The 23,392-nt window shown below is 32.9% G+C and overlaps 1 protein-coding gene and 1 long non-coding RNA gene across 3 annotated transcripts in view; one reads left to right on the forward strand and one right to left on the reverse strand.

The window, feature by feature from the left end:
- Window positions 1-23,392, forward strand: part of LOC100878748 (uncharacterized) — a 911,930-nt gene that overhangs the window by 533,119 nt on the left and 355,419 nt on the right. The gene's annotated exons all lie outside the window — the stretch shown is intronic.
- LOC143264816 (uncharacterized) lies at window positions 3,887-21,349 on the reverse strand. Of its 2 annotated transcripts, XR_013038777.1 has the most exons (6): window positions 21,211-21,349; window positions 7,282-7,343; window positions 6,397-6,465; window positions 6,120-6,304; window positions 5,863-6,034; window positions 3,887-4,463 (listed from the first exon to the last, which is right to left on the reverse strand). It is a non-coding gene; the product is annotated as an uncharacterized LOC143264816 (long non-coding RNA). The 2 variants fall into 2 exon arrangements; XR_013038776.1 differs by having other exon boundaries at window positions 5,863-6,304.

A 23,392-nucleotide genomic window follows, 5' to 3' on the forward strand; every position in this document is an offset into this window, starting at 1 on the left:
GAATTTAAGAAATAAGGAACTTAGGAATTCAAGAATTTAGGGACGTAAAAATTTGAGACATTTGCATGTATAGAAATTCAGGAATTTGGGGATTTTGATATTTGGATATTTGGGAATTCGGAATTTTGTGGAATTTACTACAAAATTGTAGTTTTAAGGCATTTGGGAATTTACGACATTTGAAAATTTGGGGCTCTTATGGATTTGAGAATTTGAAAATTTGATAATTCAATATTTTGCGAATTTGATAACTTGGTGTTTTGATAACTTAATAATTTGGAAGTTTGATAACTTATTAACTTTGTAATTTGGTAAATAGGAAGTTTAGAAATGATGGAATTTGCAAAATTATAAATTCATAGATATTTGGTCATCAGGAATTTTTTTGTTTTAAAAATTGAACTTAAGAAGATTTGGAAATACGAAAACCTCATTTTCTGCGAATTTGGTTCCTGCCGAAAACCTGTAATTTGTAAACTTTCTACCTGGAATATTCACAAATCTCCGTTTTCGAAAGCCCGTTTTCAAAAATCAGGAAATTCTAAAAGTCACTCATAATAAAAACAGTCAAAAGAAACGTAAACATGGCCCGGTCTTTCAATTGTCACATTTACGAGGGAACCTGATAATTTCATGCGTTAGTACGGAAGAATTTCTTTAACGAGTGTTTGTTCCGTGAAGCTGCGCTCGTTGCAAGTGTTCCGAAAGAAAAATGTTTTTCTACTTCGGTAGTGGTCAGTTTGTCTAGTAGTTTCGCTGGCAGACTACAGCGTCTCGTTAGCAAGTTCCAAAAGTTTTGCAGTTTTTTCGCACTCGCGTCATTCACATCGTGTTCGCCAGCTCAGACCGTATACGTGACTTAAAGGGATATGGTAGTCACGTTACCTTTTCAAAATTGACAGGTCGATATTTGCTGTTACAGTAACAGTATCACCTATTCACACCTGGCTTGCTGTTGAACGCGAGATGCTGTTACCTGCATTCTGCATGCGGCGTTGCCGAGTTTTTCGCAGGATTGTTGGAAAAATAATAGGCATACAGGAATTTATTTGCTGGTACGTGAACGAAAACAGTAGAGGATAGAAAGGGAACTAAGGGAGTAAGATAGTTGCTCACATTGCTGCGTCTTCATCTATTCATGCGTGCACGTTCGGTTATAAATTTTGCACGCGAGATTGCATATTCATGAAAATAATAAAAGTTTCCCAATTTTCCGACAGTCTTTATACATATTATTTATATGAACATTTTTCGCAGAATATTTTACATATTTTAGTATGTAAAAAAATATTTCATTCTTTTCTGAAGTGCATTCACGTTCATTCTTTTTAACTGAATTATATATTTGTTCAAATATAAATAAAACTTTTCACTTGTCTGTGTTTTTTAAATCATTTCGAAGTTGATTAAATTCTGTTTTTATAAAAAATTAATTTTATACAAAATTTTGAAAATGACGAAAAATGTAATTTGCCTTTCCGTCTCTACTCGAATTTTATCTAAATTAATAGAACATCAAAAACTGTTTTCCTTCGCTAATGTCACAAAAATTGTACACCCACAATGTGTTCTGTAAAAAGTAAAAATTCTTCAAAGAGTCATCCTCGAAGTCATTCAAGTACACTGCAAAATAAACTCTAGTCGTTCGTAGTCAAATTCATTTCTTACAAGCAAACATACCCAACCCAAACACGTCGATTTTGATGAAATTTATGTGAGATATAGTTCTCAAAAAAATATTTGACACGTATTTTTTTTATCGCCAATCGTGCATATTGAAGGGGTGCAAATAGCCCTCAAAGTTATGTTGAAGGTGAGGAGATCCGTGGACGAATAAAGTGTCGTAATTAATTATGTACAAAACAGAAAAACTATTTATTCAAGAACGATATAAAATATAATCAGAATTACGTGAGAGGAATATAAAGAGAACAAAATTGAATCGAAACATGCGAACACAAGAAGGAACAAACAATGATGATTAACATCGCTAGATGGAGACAAATGTTAATGCTAATTCGTGTATCGCTCTTATATTACTTTTATCTCCAATAAGTTAAGGGCTGAAATTATATTTTTGGGAATATTTCCGGAATTAAAGGAGGGAATTTTTATGCGTAAAAAAATTTTAATAAACTTTATTTGCATAAATAATCTTTCGAAAATTTATAATTTTTGTTTAAATTTTTGTACTAAATATTGATCTGTTTGCTCGCAACTTTGTGTATGTAAACTATGGACAAAAATAGGGGATACGTATTTTTGGAATTTGTTGTTTGTAGCAATGTTCATTAGATATATAATTTAACATTACCTCCTTTGAAGAGGAGCAATCAGCATTTTTATTAAAAATATCATTATTTTTACAATCTTTTACAATATTTTAGACATTTTATACCTCTTGCTAATGCTGTGACGCACATACGGGATATCTCTAAATGTAGATACAGTGTGTAGATACAGTGCACTTAGTTCTACTTTGGAACCCTAATGACTTCACGTGTTGTATAGTCATTGCTTACTATTGCTGATGCTGCAACGCACATATTTGATAAATTGAGTAATTAGTAGATAATAGAAGTTAAGAGAGGGTTAATGTCGAAAAGCAGATTCCCGTAAATCAAAACTTTGCCTAATTCAGTCGGTAATTTTACCACCCTATCGCAAAACAGCGGAGTCTTTTAATCCACTTTTTCGACGGCTCTCCGTTTCACTGCAGCTCTCCTGTATTTGTGCACGTTACATCTGTGCCAATACCCATGGGAATTGGTCGATCTAATTTCCTGGGAAACGAACGTCAGATCGAAAGCCTCTCGCATAGATCAGACGCGAAACGATTTTCCACTTGGCCAGAATAGAACGCGATACGACCTGTGTTTGCTTAACTCGTGCACTAAGCGGCCATGAAACCGTTTTTAACTTGGAATTCGATGCTGCCCATCGTCTCTCGTTCGTGTCGATCCTTGTGCTGGTTACTTTGATCGTTGCTCAAACAACAGAAAGGCAATTGCTCGGCCGATTTCGTGGGAATGTAGGGTTAACCGAGTTTCGAGGTGTAACAGGAACAAATGGACTTTGGTCATTACTTCGCTGGAGCATCGAAATAAGGAGAGATTGTAGATACCTTGGGAAGTTTAGTGTTTTGTAATGTGAGCATCTGGGAACTTGAAACTTACGGTTTTATGAATTTTCTGATTTTTGTGAATTTAGGAAACTTGGAATATAATAATAGGGAAACTTGGGTGAATAGCAACTGGGAGTTTAAGATATGGAAATTTTGGATTTTGTGAATTCGAGAATTTCAGAACATGGCAATTTCAGATTATTGAAATTTAAAAATTTCAGTTTAATAAATTTGAAATTTATGGAGCTTGTGAATGTGGGAATTTGAAATTTGGAAACTTCGCATTGTGCAAATTTTTGAATTTTAGAGCTTTGGTGGTTTTGAAAAGATTGGAAATTTAGGAATTCAAAAATTTGAGAATTTGAGAACAACAAAATTTGGGGATCTTGGATTTGAGAATTGATGGAAGTTTGCCTTCCCACATTCATAAATCGCGCGATGTATAGGGATTGGGCGTCCTGCGTTCCTACGTTTTTATTAATTAAGACGATGTTCAGAGAACATCGTGTAAACGTCTTCCAAGCGAACTGTTGCGACATGCATGTAACAATTACACTCTCTGTACTTTCGTATATATTACAATAAATAAGTTACAATTCGAACAAAAATTAGTAAAATTTATAAATTAAAAGTTAAAGATTCTGAGATTCCGAAATTAAAAAATTTAAGAACTTGTAAAGTAAAAAATACAGAAATCAAACAATTTCAAACTTTCCTCAGCTTCAATAGTTTAAAAATCTGAAAATTTCGGAATTAGGAAATTTTGCACCTTAATAAGAAATGTAAAAATCTGAAAAGCTATCAAATCCCATGTTACTGAACTGATTTACTTTACACTAGTCAAAAATTTATATTTCTAAATATTATATTAACACACATCACATCTCATTTAAATTTCTACGCATTCACCGATCCTTCCAATTCAAATAAGAATAAGTACAAAAGGTACCAAAATGACAATGAATGAAAGAACTGTTACGTCATCCATATACTTTTGTTCTTACGTTTTTATATCCAACATATAAATGATCGATGAAGATATTGATCAGAGGTGTTCCTTTCAGTTATACAATTTCAGACTCCATCGGATGTATCTTCTTTTGGACTGCTTCCAACAAATAATTTGGCTTCCGCGAGAAGCTGTTATTCGTTTCAGGATCACTAGCGGAAAACGTGAAACAACTATCGCATTTTCCCTTCGTTTATTTTCCACGGCAAACATCACAATCATCTCCTTTCGTTATGAATGCTATGATCGTTACTATTATAGTTGCTGTTACGTAAAGCCCGCGGGCGGCCATCGCTGGACTACGGCGAAGTTTGTCGTGAGATTTCCATTCTGCGAAGTAGTAGTTACAGTACTGTTAGAGATACTACGTGCAACAATAATAATACATGTATAAACATTCAATTTCCTTGTTGGAACATCCATATATTCATATGATTCGATCTGTTGAGATAATTCAATAAAATCTTCTGTTCCAATAAACGTATTTGAGTACCTATTTTTGGGGTAAGAAGAACTTCTTTTGGAAATAAAACAGGTTATTTTGAGCTTTCAGTACTGTGAGAACGTAGTGATGTGCATGTAAACATAACGGGATATAGAAATATAGCAGCTTGGGGATCTTGGCATATAGGTAGGAATATAGATCTGAGAAATATGAAAATATGGGGACGTGGTAGTATTGGGTTGATTGGAATATGGGGATATGAAGATACAGGGATGCGATTGTGTTGAGATGTGAGGTATAAATATCTAAGGATAAAGGGATCTAGGACTATAGAAATCAAGGATTGTGGGTATGTAGAAAGGTAGGAATATAACAATATGAATATAGGAATATAGATTTAAAAATCTAAAGTTCTAGGAATATACGCATCTAGGGACGTAGAGATATAGAAACGTAGATAGCTGAAGACTTAAGAATGTAAGAACGTAGAAATTTAAAAACCTAGAGATCCAGGATCGTAGAGATTTAAAAATGTAAAGATTTAAGAATTTAGAAATTTGAGATGTAGGGATATGTGAATGTTGGTATCTAGGGATGTAAGGATACAAGAATGTAGGAGTATAGAACCGTAGATATCTAGGAACGTACGCGTAGGTATCTAGGAACGCAAAGATGTATTGTAGAAACGTAAAGGTCTAAGAATCTAAGGTTCCAGGGACCTAGGGTTTCAGGAATATAGTGATCTAGAGATACAGAGATCTAAAAACGTAGGAATGTAGGAACGTAGGTATCTAGGAACGTGAGAATCCAGTGTTATGCAGATCTGAGAACGTAAGGATCTAGAAACGTAGATATTTACGAACATAGAAATATAGGAACGTAACAATCCACGAATCTGGAGATCCAGATACCTAGGAATCTAAGGACTTAAACATCTAAGAATATAAAGGTCTATGTATCTAGAAATTTAAATATCTAGAATTCTATGAATATATGAATCTAAATATCTGAAGATTTAAGAATATGTAAATTTAAATATCCACATATCTAGGAATATTATAATCCAAAGATCTGGGAATATAATATGCGTGCCAAAATGTGACGTACACATATTCCATTTTTAAGAAGTACACGAGTTTACTTTTACAGACAGCAATTTCCACTGGCATGTAATAGATTTTACATTGAAAATGCGAACACAATGGTTGGAATGCAATTTTCCATCAGAGTATGATTCCTTAACGCAATATCAAATATCGAAATGATTAATTAATTTATTATTACTTTGTTATTTGTCGAAATTCTGTAATGAAATAAACACGAAACGTTGAATGCTTCCCATAATTTGTCATCTCTCTCGTAGCAGCAGTAATTCACGAGCATAGCGCACGTTAAACTTGGAGTGCATCAATCTAAAGGTGATTAATGAGCAAGATGCTTCTCATTTCAGTGTCCACTGTATCACAAATATCACATCTGTGACCAACAGTCAGGCGCAGCCACGTAAATTAAAGTGAAATCATCTGAATATGTTATCTAACCATTCCTTCGTGCACGGCTCCTTGTTCCGTTGCCACAATGAATTCAGACAATTATTTCCTTCTGTTGTCCAAATTAATCTGTTATTATTTTATTAAAATATGAATTAATTAATCCTTCTCTCTTTGCTTCATTCTGGGACATATATATCACAAACTATATTTTCATTTGTTTCTTGATATCATACCTGCGTGTATGTTCATAATAAAACTGTATGCCAAAGACGATTATTAATAAATAAAATTATATATTATATATTAATAAATAAAATTTTAATACCATTAACAGTACTTTAAAATCATTTACTTTCCCTGTAAATAGTAATTCTTCTAACGTTTGAAATATTTTCTGAAACAGGACAAAAGGTTATGTGTTAAGGTGTTAAAATGATGGATTTGTATCATATAAGACACTAACTGAGGATCAATATCAGTTTATGGTACGTATAAAATGATTGCGCATAATCTCATTCAGAAAATGGCTCGGATGCACTTGATATATGGGCTTGCCAAATGTAATGCGCAGAAACGGAAACATTTATCTGCATTTTGCTACCCTAATAGACATCACTTTGATAAGAAACCATTTCATATATAATAGGAGTGTCAGACTGAAATTCTGCAGTAAAATTTGTAGAATAATGTTGAATCGCAAAACATCACGAAACTTGACCTAACATATGACTAAACATGACATATCTGCGTATAGTTGTTGTATTTGGTTAATAAACAGATGAAGGTCATTTAGAACATGTATGTTTGCAAAACAGTTCATACAATTTCAACCTAATCTCTGCTTATTTCACTTATTAAATAAAGTCCGTATTTACTGTAACTTCCGACATATATGTTAGATACTTTGTCAAAAAGGAGAACCGTTCCCAATTAAGGTGCTGGGGTAAGTGCCGAGAGGTCAAACTCAGTCCTCTTACCAAAGGCATCCCTGCCTCCCCACTACGTGGCCAGATCCTCCAGGAACAACATCCCTATTCGAGTAAGCAATTCAATAACAAGCTATCTATCCTTTTCTACAATCTCAGAAACTAACAATTGTCAGAAACAATTGTCAGAAACAATTGACAGAAACTAATTGTCCATCATCCTCGATGCGGAAAACTTAGAGCGTAATGCACAATTCTTTCCGTTTCGTACTCTTCGGACTTACCGTTGGGACCGTAGACCCTCGGCTATCAGTTTCGGTAGGCAGAGTCAAACCCGCGGCACTTACTGCAACAATAAGACCAATGTTATGACTTACTACTCAAACCGAGACGTCACTGCTGAAAATCACTAAATTTCTAAGCGTTATATCTTAAAAACTAATAAAAATCGGGTAAATACATAAAACTCTGATGAATTCGTCTTGAAAAGCACTATCGCCTGATCGAAAAAAAAATATATAGTTCCATTTAAAAAACGAAACTTCATCATCATATCTTTTACATTAATAACAATAAAAAATTTTGTTTCCGCCAAAACGTAGGGCCTCTTTTGCCCTGCAATTTCCATATAAGCACTTTTTCGTGACATCAATAGTTCATGAGATATCACGCTGTAACACCTTGGCACGGACACCCTGTACATAACTGTAACTATAAATTATTATAACTTATTAACACTATTACTTATTTTACTGTAACACTTTGTGGATCATAGTGCATTTCAATCACATATCCCTAGTTTTTACCAGATCTTCTCCTGCAATCCTACCTGTATAGTAAAAATATACATTCATTTTATTGCAACACTTTGTGGATCAGAGTGCAATTCAATTACTTATCCGTAACTGGATGACCGCTCTTCTGCGATTGCACATTCGATGATGAAGTTTGCGACACAACGCTCATGTGCGCATTCCGGGCAAAAGCAATTAATCCAAGGGGAATCAAACGTACGGGCAGTTAGCCGTCGCCCGACATGACAAATTGCCCGGACGAGCAGCAGACCCTTGGTCGAGGGTGCAGTTGCTACAGTTGGCCCACACCGAACAGTTGGTAACACTGTTGCAATCGAAGGGTCTCACGGCGTTTTGCGGCCGCGCGAGACCGGAAGTTCGATCCGCAAAACGAAACGCGAGCTGACAACCTTTGTTACCGATACGTCCGCGGTTTCGATTCCGTTAATTCGACTATGGCCAGTGCACAAACTCGATTACCGGTCCCTACTGACGAAATTTCGATGCGACAATGGATCAGCTACGAATTAAGTCAAAACGTACAGGCTGTTTCATTTTTCAGACGATATTAACATATTCTATGATTAAAGATGTACAAGCATAGGGTTGTAATTGCTTCACTGTTTGAATGAGTATAAATTTACGTAATAACATATTCTTATGTCGAATAAATATATAATTACCTACTTATGATACTCTCATACCACATTGAACAAGTATATAGTACAATTATGTATCTACACATACTGTGACTTCGAAATAATGATACAACTGAAAAATGGATGAGTCAACATGGAAAAATAAATAAAAAAATTTTTGAGTATTTGTAAGGAGGTTAACTGTGTAGAAAATGAAAAAATTAACAAATTATTTCTTAATTCTATTAATTAATTCTATAATCTAAATTAATTGTACTAAAAGAGGAAAATTGTATAGTTGGAGATTAAATTTGGAAATTAGAGTGTTTAGTGGTTTCCTGGTAAAAGTATCAACGATATGTTTTCCCATTCCAATTTCTTATGTTCGTTCAGAGATCTTGATTTAGTGATATCGACGAGTACGAGTGGTCGGCTATTCGTAGTCGATTCGCCAGCACGTTCAAGCAGGTGATCGAGAACAACCATGATCGTAAAATTGGTGCAGCTGTAAAAACTTCAGTCGGACAGATAGAACGCGGATAACGTGCAGTACTTCGCTGCTCCAAGAAATTCGAGAAATTTATTTCGCTCGGACGGGATCCGAGCAGGGTAAAACGTAGACCGGATCGGTTTGCGAGCTCCGTTTACGACATAACTCTTCTATCAAAATATTTTGTCGCGATAGAGGCTGCTTATCGATCGTGCATTTTTCCGATTCCTTCGTATTTTGTTTCGACAAGTTTTAATTCGAGCTTGAAATCGCTAGGGTGATGCTCCCAAATGAACTAATCACTTACATACTAATTATATGGTAGATATGATCATATATCTATATGATAGATATTATTGAGAAAATGTATGTAATTGATCGATATGTCTCGTCTACTTTGAAAGTAGAGAAAGTCCATTTTTTGTTATTACGAGATATTTAATGGTTTGCATTTCGATAAATATAAAAGTACCTGAAACTACTAATAGACAATTTTTTTTATATTTTATGGTGTTAATGTACATGTTTATTATTTAATAGTGTTCAAAGTGTTAGGCAAGCTAAGAAAAATAAAGGTTTTATTATATGCAAATGGACTGGCCTCATCTTGAAAATTAATGAATTATTGTAATCGTTAATTAAATGAATAATATTTAAATTGTGCAATTAATCTTTCTTTAATTTGTTTGAATCATTTTGGTACGAATTGTTTTCATATTCAAATCCTGACTCCAAGATTCTTCTGTTATTATCAAATCTCATGGATTTTATTTTTACAAACATAATAAAAGTAATAAAATTTCTTAGAGATGAAGATTTTGTTGGAGTCACGTTATTACCCGGAAAAATATTTTTATTTTATTATCACCTGCCAGCTTCACTTTCAAATGCATCACACTTATAATTTCCGTTGAAATCATTTCGAGCCACATACTTTTTTTATGAAATAAACCTGAGCCACATATTTTCTATACGAAATAAACCTAAGATAGACTTGCACCATTTTCGGAATAAACGATTTATTACCGTGAAATTTATAGATTAATTAAACGCTGAAAATCCCAAACATTTAAGTCAAAAAATGAGTATCTGAATGTTATAATAAACATCATAATGAATGTTATAATTCGTTCTGTGTTTTTCATTAAAACGGATCGATAGCAAGAAGATTTGGGGATTTTTAATTAAACGATTATATTATAATCGCTGATCGAACATTTTTAATTAAAAATTTAAATCTAATTGTGAACTGAGCGATCGTTTAATTGAGAATTAAAATGAGATTTTAAATTGAATGATTTGTTAATTGAAAATTAAAGTGTGATTGCAAACTCAGATTCTTTAATTAAGAATTAAAATGAAAATTTAAATTGCATGATTTTTTAATCAAAATGTAAAATCTATCCGTAAGTTTAATAATTTTTTAACTTAAGAATAAAATGTTATTTGAAATTGAATGGTCTTTTTATCGACAACTAATGTGACAACTAAGTAATTATTTAATTAAGTGTGATAGCAAACGAAAAGATTATTTAATCGGAAAGTAAACCGTGATTGTAAATTAAATGACTTACTGACTTTTTAAGTGTCGACCGAAAAATACCTAAGCGAAAAATACCAAATTTTAAAATAAATTAAAAGATTTAGTAAAGTTTGAGATCATAAAAAGAATAATGAAAATGAAATTTACAAAATTCTAAAAAGAACGTATTACGAAAGTTTCTGAAAACCTTATATTGTCAGCACTGTAACAGTTAAATGAAAGTCAGTTTAATTGTCAACAAAAACCTGAAAAACTAAAGAACGACAGCTAATTTTAATTAGCGATTAATCCCGAATGTTTCAACTTATCAGTTGAAAAACCAAAAGAGTATCAGTAAGAAGCTTTCATTTCAATCCACGGACACGAAAACAACCAGGACAGCTTGCTATAATCCAGCGAATGGCGATATAAGACAAAACTGAGCAACCACGAAATAAACAAGGTCCTTTCGATGCAAACGGCCATCGAATTCGATCCGGAATAATTTTCCACTAAACTCGATGTTTCCTTTCTCCGAATCTATGTATATTCCGGTAAAAATTTCTGTGCTCGATGAAAAAAAGTGGAATAAGAAATTCACGTTTTGCTCGTTAATAAAGGAAGCTGCAGGAGTTTCTCACGATAAACTTGCACGTTTACGAAAATTCAGCCTTTTACGGTAAATTGTATGGATACCGTTGCAACGATACAAAGAATCGACGATACGACGACGATATCGGCAGAGAGCGACGCTCGTACGACTATGGGCTCTCATATCCTCTGGGTTCGCTCGTTTCGTGCACAGATTATGCAAATCTGGCCGGAAATCCGGTCGAGTCGAGCGTACACGCCAGAAGGAACTACTCGAACATAGAGGATAGCTTTGCCTTTGATAAGATCGTACGTTTGCTTCCGTTTTCTCTTTTTTCACGGACGACAGGGTAGCTATCGTTTCCGGAAATTATATCTCGCTAAGAAATCGCGTGACGAACGTTCAACAGAGCTCCGGTGATTCAATGCCATTCGCAAGAATGAAAGGTGAAAAGTTGTCGATGGCGAATTGAAACGTGGATGGAGGTCTATTTAAACTTTACGCCTGTACGGGACACGTTTCAACTGTTGTTGAACGTAAATTGGGAATATTTGCGAGCGAAAATGAAATTCTTTCTCGTCGATTGAAATTGATTTTGATCGGTGAAAGAATAATTGTGTTTGCACGCTGTGTCGACGAAAAATATTGAAGTAATTGAATTTGGAGATATTATGTAGAACTAGTTTCTCTACTGTCCGGTACTCTTTTTGTACGCACGTTTTGTTTAGTTGCAATATTTTTATAAAAACTGCAATTTAATTAATCAATCAATCAATCTTCAAGGACGAATGTTTTAGGGTTAAAAAGGGAATGATTTAACTTTTTGGTGTAATTATATATTACTCAATTTAAATCTGTAACAATTATATAAATAAATATTAAGATAATTTATAATATACAAAACAACGATAAACTGCACATGTGTCACATTTGGTTGACGAAATTAGAAACAAATTAAACGTGTATGAATTTGCGAAGAGATTGGGATTTAATTGTCGAAGAACAAATTATCTGCGTATCAAGTAACAATGTAATAAGAAATAAGAAATATGGTTTGAAATTGTACTCCGAAGTCTGTCACGCGGTACATATCATCGTATCTGCCACATCTCTCATTGTTAGGTCTGGAGGTTCTAATCCCACACACGAAAGCTCTCAAACGAGCGATATTTTCGAGCAAATTTCCGCACGGCTTGATCGACCGATTGCGTAGCATATTTTCGGAAAAAATGACTTCCCAGTAGGTTTACTGGTTCACGCAAGTGGTGCACAAACTGCACAATCATACGCAACGGGTGATGGACGTAGGAATGGGACAGGAGAATCGGGAACAGCATGTGACGTGTTCCTGTGACTCGATTTATCACTCGACCATACCATCGAGTCGCGCTACTGCTGCTACAACCGGACTAGTTATTCGTAATCACTCGCGTGTCACGCTGAAAGACCGTTTCTCAAAGTAGACAGATGAACAGCCAAATGGAGAAGTTTATTTGAACGGAAGTTGCCTTTTCGCAACAACGACTCTGATGAATACCACTTGTAACAAATGATCGTGCAATACTCGTCCCATTTCTGCAATTCCGCACCAACCAAACAATTAAATTACACGTTACATCTGTTCGTTTCTGCATTGGATTTGGTAAGTCTCCCGAGAGGTACTTTTCAAGTGTTACAATTACCGTTTATGAAACTTGGTCACTTTATAGGGAATATCTAACTGAATACATCCACTTTGAGGATAAACGGATAATTGTTTATAAAGTACTGACGATTGAAGGTAATTACTGTTTAAATTCTGAAGAAAAACACGTTAACACAAATCATTAACTGCAAAAATGCTTGATTATAAATCGACAGGTCTACGATTCGAATACTAATTACGTATTTTTTTCAGTTAAATATTTTATGTCAAAATACCGTTATGAAGGTTGTGAAGAATTATAACTACTGCTACCATTTGTAATTTATTAATTCTGTCGCAATTATTACAATGTTCAAATTATCGTTATCAAATTGCATAATTATTATCATTATAATATTTTATAATTATGCGCACTTCATACATACTGTTTATAACTTTTAGTGATATTTTGTAATTTCATACTCAGTTGTATCTAGCAGTTGTGCAAAATGAATAATAAAGATGAATAGTTACTCTCGTTGACAGAATATGAATTTGGTATTATATTTTGCGTCCAACCCAGAAGTGACAGAGACAACAGTCGTTTTTTTATAAGTACGTAAAGATCACTTCTTTAAACCTCCACGTTTTTCGTAATTTCCAGGGAAAATTCATATAAGTATATTAAGGAACATACACAGCTGTCAAAAAGTTTGTGATCACAAATAATTTTATCACCAAAATGATGTATTTTGGCATAATTTGATAAAAAATTAAGAGCAGTTATATTGGTTCCATAATTCCAAATTCAATTATGTCTAAACATATTAATATACATAACACATAATAAAAATAATTTAACATTATAATAAATATAACATAGTTAATGAATTACCTATAGTAACTGTAGATTTTAAAGTAATTTTCATGTAATTATTATGTTGAAAAACATACATTAACGTCAAACGATTTAAAACCAAAGAAAATGGCTTTCATTTATGATTTAGTAAGTCGACATTACTTTTAATTCAGTGATCCGTAAAATATGACATATAATAGCACATAGCAATTAAATATTTGACGTACCATTGTTTTATCTAGTTCTCTATGTGTATATATTCACAAACAATTTTATACATTAAACTTTGCATACTTTGAATGTAAATTACAGTAATATTTCAATATTTATTTTACCAATGGTGACGCGAAAGGATCGAAGCAGCTCTGAAGTACATAAACAGAATTCAACTGACAGGATTAAATTTACTGTGCAAGATTATTATTTGTTTTTCCAAATTCACATCTCCGGTGATTCGAACACACGTCCATAGATCGTACGAAATTAAATACCTGCCCTTCGACTTTTCGGTGAAAGCGTCAAAGGGCATTGGAAACCTTTCGAACTCGAAGCTTTGAAGTATAAAGACAGAGTAGGTACAGTCACGAACAAGTCTGGTTTCCTTACGAAATGTCGGAAAAACAAGTGTTAGAGAAAATGGGGAGGAAAAGAGCATAAAAACTAAGTAAATAAAGAAAACTGAAACTTGTACTTTATTTGAATTAAAGAAAATCTATCACTTGCGTCGCTCTCTACCAACGGTCTGATTCGATCTGAATCTCCTAACTTCCCACTGACACACCTTTGTTTCTCTCTCTCACTCTCTCTCACTCTTTCTCTCGTACTCATCGTTCATTCGTTAGCCCATTCGCTCTTACCATTCGCGCGCTTTTACAAAACCTATAACACAAGGTAGAGCATCTTTACGAAAATATTAGTTAATAGGTTCTTAAATTTATAAGTTTATAAATTTGGTGCCTTGCAAATTTAAAAAAGAAATGAAAGAAATATGAAAATTAGGGAAATTTGGGGATTAAGAAATATAGAAATTTGGAATTTAAGAAATTTGAGATTTGGAACTTAGAAGGTAGAGAAAATTGAAAAATTTAAGAATTTGTGGATTTTGAAATTTGCGAATTCAAGAAATTTAAAAGTCATTGGAAAATTGGAAAAGTTGTGGCTGTAGAGATGTAAAAGTTTGAAAACTTAAAAATGTATTTGGGAATTTGCGAATTTATACATTTAAGAATTTGAAATTTTTAGAATTTATAAAGTTATAGAATTAAAAATTTAGAAATTTTTTTTTAAAATAGTGGTTTATAGTTGCATCAATTACCCAGATTATGAGTGACTGTTGATCAGTTTACGGAGATAAGGTTATGGCCGGAAGTGGATGGTTTGAATAACTTTTTCATAGTTGGGTGAGGATTCCTATAGTTTTACAAAATTTTAGTAATACATATGTCTTAATACGCTGTTGATGTGGTTGCTCCAGTGAGGTTGTTCTTGATGTTTAATCTTCTTCTGGCATGGTTATATTTTCTGTATTCTAATATTATGTGTCTGATGGTTATGGTTGTGTTGCATATATCGCATTTTCTGGGGGAACCATTTTCGAGCATGTATGAGTGAGTCAGTTTGGTGTGTTCGGTCCTAATTCGGGTTACTGCCACTTGATTTCTTCTATTGTGTTTAGGGTTAGTTTTTAAATCGTAGAATTTGTCAAGTTGTCGATGGGTTGAGCTGGCTTTGTATTTTTAACCGACTTCGAAAAAGGAGGAGGTTACTGAATTCGATCAGTATATATATTTTTTTTTCTATGTGTGCCCGCCGATTGCGCCTAGCTGGATGGACCGATCGGAACGAAACCTTTTGCATCTGGTAGGTTCTGACTCCTCATTGGTACCATTATCAAAAAATTTTTCATTTTTTAATTGCAAAGTATTGTTATTGCAAAAAAACCGGCAACTTTTGAAATAAAGTTTTCTCGATTTTAGTGCGCTTTTAATATCTTATCACGGACATGATTCTGAACAATTTTGTTCATATACAAATTTCGCGGAAAGGTTCAGTTTTCGAGATATTAGCGAAAAATTGTTGAAAAGTTTTGAAATCAACTTTGGACGATTTTCATGTCCTTTTAATATGTTATCAGGGACACGATTCTGAACAACTTTTTCCTTATCCACAATTAAGGGGAAGCTTTAGTTTCCGAGTTATTAGCGAAAAACTATTGTTACTAATATATTGAATTCTACGTATGCCTCCGTGTCTCTGGTGGTGTATGAGTCAACATGCAGTCGCCGATTTTCTACTGTTTCTACAAACACGTCTTGCCGGCCGATAAAAAGCGTGAAATAAAATAATTTTTAGAAAAAAAATACGCCGACTTCGAAATGCACTAAAAAGTATAAAATAATTTCTATTTCCTAATGAAGTAATTTCTATTTCATTCAATCATACAATTACGTAACAGATATGAATGAAACCTATTTACTCGTTAGGTAGTATATTAAATACATTTCAACCTTTTCGGAGGTGGCGCAAAATTAAAAATACCTCAGTAAACGTTGCTGCCAATAACCAGTTGATTGTGATATGGCGTATTGGAAATTAATAAATCCTGAGAAAGAATACGAACCATTATAAATATATCTGGTAATATACGTAAATGTAACGACTGCATCTTCATTTCGCAACGTTTCTGATATAAATGAAATTGAATCGACTTCGTTCGCATGTGGAAGCCATGGATCTAAGAACCTATAAACGGAGCCCACGACGCGGGAATAACCAAATTTGTGGCAGATAAGCTCTATCTTTATAGAATATGCGGCGATCGAGTCTTTCCGTCGCATACTCTATGAATCTAAATAGACCATAATTACATTCTATACGCACTAACTCCTACTTCGCGGAGTGCTGCCGAGTTATATGTATAGAAAAAGAAATAGCTATACAAGCATTGCCTATGTTCGGCTGTCTAAAGGTTGACATGTTCAAGAAAAGCTTTTAATTTTGCGCCGCCTCCGAAAAGGTTGAAATGTATTTAATATACTACCTAACAAGTAAATAGGTTTCATTCATATCTGTTACGTAATTGTATGATTGAATGAAATAGAAATTACTTCATTAGGAAATAGAAATTATTTTATGCTTTTTAGTGCATTTCGAAGTCGGTGTATTTTTTTTCTAAAAATTATTTTATCTCCATGTAGAGTCTCGTGACTCTTTTAGTAGTGTCGTGATATGATTATTGATGTCCGCAGAGAAGTTTAATATCGGCTGGTTTTCTGTGACTGTAATCGCTGCAATTTTTGCCTGAAGGTCGGTCATGGTGTTTCCGTAAATATCCATGTAGGAAGGAACCCACGCTGTGATTACAGCTTTGTTGCCTTTGGTTAGTTTATCATATTTTTCATAAATTTCTAAGTGCATTTCAGTGGTGTATTTTATGTTTTGAGTTTTCCGGATGGTGGAGAGGGAATCAGAGAAGATAATGAACTTGGATTGAGGAGATCTGTTGACAAGGTTAAGAGTTGATAGGATTGCGTACGTTTCGGCTATATGGATACTATTGTAGGGATGTAGACTATAACTGGATTTAAAAATTTGTTTATTTAAAGATTCGAAAATATAAGAAATCGGAAATTTCGAAATGATCTGAGAATTCGTAGAATTTGAGAAGTTACATAATCGAAAATTTGGAAATTGTACAATTTACAATTTTGTATATGCGTAAACTTAGAACTTTTAAAATATAGATATATAAAAATATAGAGTTTTGAAAATACGATAATTCGAACATGTTCAAGTGCATTGTCAATCTATATTCCGCTATAGGCTGCAATTTTATGTCTTTCATTGATATTTTGAGAGTAGACTCGTGAGACATGCAAAATTTACTATTAGACAACAGGTATCTGTCATCATCGACGTCGATCATTGTCGAATTGATAAAAACCCTCGCTTTGCTTTCGATAATATTTGACACAGAATCGACTGGAACCACGTTAAAGGCCCAATACTCATCGTTGACAATACTCGATCCTCATTAACGTCCGACGTCATCAAATCTACAATACTCGTATTTAGTATCGTTTCCCATAGTCTCAGACACGTTTAATCGCTTGGAACGACTGCTCTCTCCATCTCATTCTTGTTCTATCTACATGTTTACTGTAGACACTCGAAATTTTGAATACACATTCGAACTAGCGCGAGGCACCTGGTCTGTGGACCTACTGGTATATGTGTACTTACCTAAAGAAAGCTTACGTTGCACCCGAGTGTACGTCTCAGAAGAACAAACAAACGGAAGAGCTTAAAATCGATGCTCCGTCGGATGAAGTCCCATCCTCTGGCTTGACGAGTCAATTGAGAGAAAGAGAGATTCGAAGAGAACCGGCCAATAGGTCCACAAAGAGCCGTACTTTTATTCCTACGCGGGCGGTATAAATATTTTAGCATTTGTTGTCTGACATCTTGTTAGCCCAACAGCGAAACTTTCGACCATGCGATGAAAATATCGAGCCTCGTACACGTTCAAGGATCTATGGACAAAAGTTAATCTGTCGATTGTAAAAAAAGGATTGACAAGAGCCGGCATGCCATCGTTCTCGTCGCGAGTTACTGGGATATATTTGTCGATCTAATGGACCGACTGGAGGAACCGCCATATCAAACAAATATCCCGGGAAATTCTGCGAGATGACTACCTTTTGTTCTCCACGAAGACTCCAGATCACAAAGTAGTTCTGACCCTGTCAAGTTTTTGAACATCTAAACTTATTAGGAGGAAGCTATAGGAAATTTTATAGGCAAATTTTGATGGCGTTTGGTGGATTATAAATTCATTAAATAGACTTGGGGTATGTTTGCTTTCTTTAAATATTGGCATTTTTATATTTGCAAATTTACCAAACTTACATATTTTCTAAGTTTTATGTTTCCAAGCTCACCATATCAATTAGAAAGTTTGAGAATTTTCCGGCTTGCAAATTATGAAATTTCTGATTTTGGACTTTGATAATATGCTAGTTTGTGAACTTGGAAATGTAGAAATTTTCCAAATTTCAAATTTCCGAACTGTCATAGTGGAATTTAGATAATTTAGTCAATGAGAAATCGTAGAATTTTATTGAGAAACCCGAATTATTAAATTTAGTAGTTAGAAACTTGATAAGTAGTTCTAACTTGGAAGTTTGGACATTTGGTAATTTGGCAAAGCAGAAGTCGAAAAATTTTTTAACTTCCAAATTGTCAAATTGAAATGCTTGAAATTTGGTAATTTAGGAATTTCGAAATTTGAGAATTATTCAACTTTCGAATTATCCAATGTACTAATATGAAATTTCTCAGTCACTACATAATCAAGAGATATTGCATTTTCCAAATATTCAAGCCCACTTTGCAAATTTTTGCAAATTCAAACTTTAAGCAATCATAGAAGTTTCTTTCCAAACTGAAAAATGACCTCAAAAGTGCTATAGTCCACTGAAAATGTAACACACTTATATTCACATTGGGTGTTCCAAATTTATATATTAATTATAAAACCTCATTACTAAAATAGAATGGAAATTAATTACAAAAATTACATAAATTAATTACTAAAGAAACATAGATAATATCTAGACATGCAAATCAACATTAAAAATGTCTCTTTAAACCACTTCTACCTCCACTCTCTCAATTTTCTCTAAAATAAAGTTAGGTAGATGATAAGGAGAGCATCGTGTTATCTTTTCGGCCATCGTGTTCGAATCCTTCTAATTAGAGGCCAATTCGACGAGAGCTCGTTTCGCGGGAACATTTTCCTCGTTGCAGCCGAATTTCCTTTTAATTCACATCTCGAATTGTCGGACTTTTTCTTTTTTAGAGAAAACTACTGCTTTCCTTCGGCACAATTTGTCTCCTATCTTTGCTTTCCTTCTTCTTGGTTTCTCTGTCGAGCGAACAATCGTCCGCTCGAAATCCTCTCGTTACGTTCGGTTTAGTCTTCATTTATATTGAAACTGGTAACAATTGGTCTCCCCAAAGGAACGTAATCGACTATTAACGATTCTGTAATTCGACTAATATTAGGGTGAGGCACAGGCCTTCTCGACACCACCCGGGCGATAATTTGTGCGGCCATGGGTAATATGTGGTGGCTCTTTTGAGGCCAATGAGAAAGCAAATTTCTAGATTGACGAATTCTTAAATTTTAAAATCATTGATTGTATAGATTTCTATTACTTGAAATTGGCGAACTCCCGAATCTCCAAATGTCCGAATTTTTAAACTTCCAAACTGTAAAATTTCAGACCTTAGAAATTTCCAAAATCTTAATAAAATATGCGAATATTCAAATTTCAGATTTTCCACATCTTTATCATTTAAATTTCTCAAATTTCCAAATTTTCAAAACATCTACAACCTTAAATTTCCAAACTTCTGAAATTACAAATTTCAAATTTTACAAATTTCAGAAATCTCAAAATTTTTGAATTTCAGAATTTTTAAATTCCAGATTTCTCACGCTTTTATCATTTTAATTTCTCAATTTTTCAAATCCACAAATTTTAGATTTTTTCAATATACAGAACCTTTTTCAGATTTAACAAATTTTCGAATTTTTAAACTTCGGATGATATCAATATCTATCACCTTACATTCTCAAACTCTTGAATTTTCAAAGTTTAGATTTCTAAATCTCCTGAATCTTCAAATTTCCAATTTTACGAATTTCCTTCGCCTTAAGTTTCGAAACTCCCGAATTTACAAAGTTTAAATGTCCTAAACTCCTATATTTCCAAATGTCTGACTTTACAAATTTCCAGCACCTTAAGTTCATAAACTCCCGAATTATCAAATTTCATTTTACCAAATATTCAATACCTAAAATTTTTAAATCTTAAAATATCCAAACTCCAAATATTGAAAATTTAGAAATTTCCAAATTCATAATTTTCTCAAGTTCCACAGATTTCCAAATAACTTAAATTTTAATTAAAGTTCCATTATGTAGCCATCACTTCATTAACTATTGCACAAGCTCTACCTGTTTGAGTATCTCAATATCAAATTTTTATTTCATTTTATTAATATTAAGATACATACAATTTTATTTCCGTGAAGTACTTTAAGATTATTTTGTGGAAGGAATTTACCATATTCTCAGGTAACAATTATTTTGCCCATTACTTTTAGTAATCTGACTTATCCTATCTCTTTTCGTGCACTGTTTGCGTTGAAATTTCAATTAAAAACAGCTCTACTGTGTACGTTGGTTGTAATAATTAGAAAATTAAATTGGATAGAAATGTTTGCACAAAATTACCACCATATTTTGTTGAAAAAGAATCTGATTCTACTACATCTGTTGTTTGTCTACAAACTACTGAAACTAATTAATTTCCCCCGAGAAAATAGTCTGGAGAGGATCTCCTTATCGTTGCTATTTTACCTTTTACGTAATTTCGATTTTCAAATCGTTGTGGGTGAATTCGGTGATGATCTCTTTTATTCTTAACCTTTTGTTACATGAGTCTCTCAGATTAATCACAAAACACATTTTTGAACTCTTACAAGTAAGTTATATCAATAAAAATATATGTAATTATAAATAACTGCTTTCTACCGAGTAAATGTATTCGAAGATAGATGTAATATTGAAAATTTACATTTCGAAAAGACACAAGAAATTTGAATTATGAAAGGAAAGATCTTACTTTATTTTTATTTCCGAAACATTTATATATGTTGAGATAAATTGTCTGGTATCTTCGCGACCTAAGGGTGAGAAACTCAGGCAAAATCAAACTGCGAAACACACTATCAAAAAGAAACTTTTATTTCGCGTAGAAGAGACACGATAGAGGAAACAAAAAAATATTAATTTAAAAAAGAAAAACGCAACATGGATGATTGAAGCGCGAAAACCAAATAGCCTCAACAGTATATTTAATTTCATTTTCATTTTATAAATTTTCGTGTCATTTTTTTTACTTTAATTTTATACATTTTTGTATATTTTTCTCTATTTTCATTTTATAAACGTTTATATATTTTCCTTCATTTCTAGTTTTTATATATCCGTATATTTTATTTCATTTTTATATTATAAATTGTCGTGTAATTTTCCATATTTTTACTTTGTTCACTTTTGCACATTTTCTTTTATATTTATTTTTTAAACACTTACATATTTTGTTTTATTTTATAAATCCATACACTTATTTCTTCGTTTTTATTTTCTGAATATTTGTGCATTTTGTTTTATATTTATTTTATAAGTTTTTATGTATTTTATTTTTATTTATTTTTATTTTATAAATTTTTAGCATTTACTTTTAATGTTATTGTCCAACATATGAAACTCTATTCATAGCTTTAATTCTATGTGCATGAATATCTTTACTTCATATACTAGTAATATATGCAATTTTGTAGTCTAAGGCCATAATTGACTTAGGTTGAGCAGTTTAAGATTTAATATAATTTTCATGGCATTCAAGATCTTCACATTTAATTAGAAACCATTATAATACAAAATATAAAATTTTCTATTTTTATTTTCTCTTTAAACTCAATATATAAAATACAAGTCTTAATTTTTATCTGTTGTATCTAAAACATCTTGAAAAAACAAAAATTATAAACTTACCGTTCACAAAAATTTTGCTACAATTGTTCTGAAACACTAAAAAATTTAAATGGGGAACAAAATTAAGTCAATACTATCATGTTATTTACAAGTAAAGAATAAAAATAAGCATATTATTATTTTAATGCTATATTAAACTGTATAGTTTAAACTATATATTCAATACTATATTGTCCAACATTGCACACTTATTTTCAAATTAAAAATGAAGTTGAAAAATATATAAACAAATAAAGAAGCACAAATTAATATATGTATAACATTAATTTTTTATTTTTATCAATACCAACACAGATTTCAGGAAAATCACCTTAACAAATTAACTTAAGAAGAAAATTTGTAAAACAATAATTTGATCGCTTACAAATTACTATTTCGGTTGGACCAAAATCAGGCAAATATTTCCGATCTGCTTTTATCTACGTCCATCTTATTCAGAGTTCGCCCTGATTTATCAATTTTTGTGGCGAGCATCATACTTTCGGCCAGACGAATCTTCCTTTATCGTAGGGAATAGGTGCTGGTCGATTTTCCGAAGGGTAGTCAGGATCCGGCTGAAAAATGGCCGCTAGCTCCAGAGATCGTCAAGTGCCATTAGGCTCGACGTCGATAGGTTACATTTTTAATTTCCTCGTTCGACCGTTCTGACGGGATATCGATAATGGTTATCGTGTTGGTCGAAATATCGTCGTCTGGATCAGTTGCATTCACTTGCAGACTCGATAGGTACATTTATACTGGGTGTCCCGAACGTTACTAAATGTCCAATAATTTTATCACATACTTGACAGACGATTCTGAAACAGAAAATTTCAATGTAATTAAAGAAATGTACATTAATATAATATTTGTACCCTTTCGATCAGAAATTATATGTTTTTGGAAAAAAATGATAGCTTCGCTTAACAGTTCTTTTAATTTAATTATGATTTTTCGGTTGTATAAAATATATTTGAGATATTAGATAGTAATGAAATCTATGGTGGTAACAGCATGAGTATCTTGACATTTTTAAATTGTCGACAATTCGTCAAAACCAGGCGGAAGATTTCTTCGTATCTGATAATTATACTTTCTCTACACAAATCAGATTTCCCCAAGTTGACTGTATTTTTGATTACACAGAATTGTATCTAATCCTAATTATACTGTACCTTCAAATGAAAATCAGCAATTATCAAATTTGCTGTAGCAGGTTAATTCGTTTAAGAGAATATATATACTAAAGTTTTTCAGCAATTATTTAT

The sequence above is a fragment of the Megachile rotundata genome, chromosome 7 (assembly GCF_050947335.1).
Source record: "Megachile rotundata isolate GNS110a chromosome 7, iyMegRotu1, whole genome shotgun sequence".
Lineage (NCBI taxonomy): Eukaryota > Metazoa > Arthropoda > Insecta > Hymenoptera > Megachilidae > Megachile > Megachile rotundata.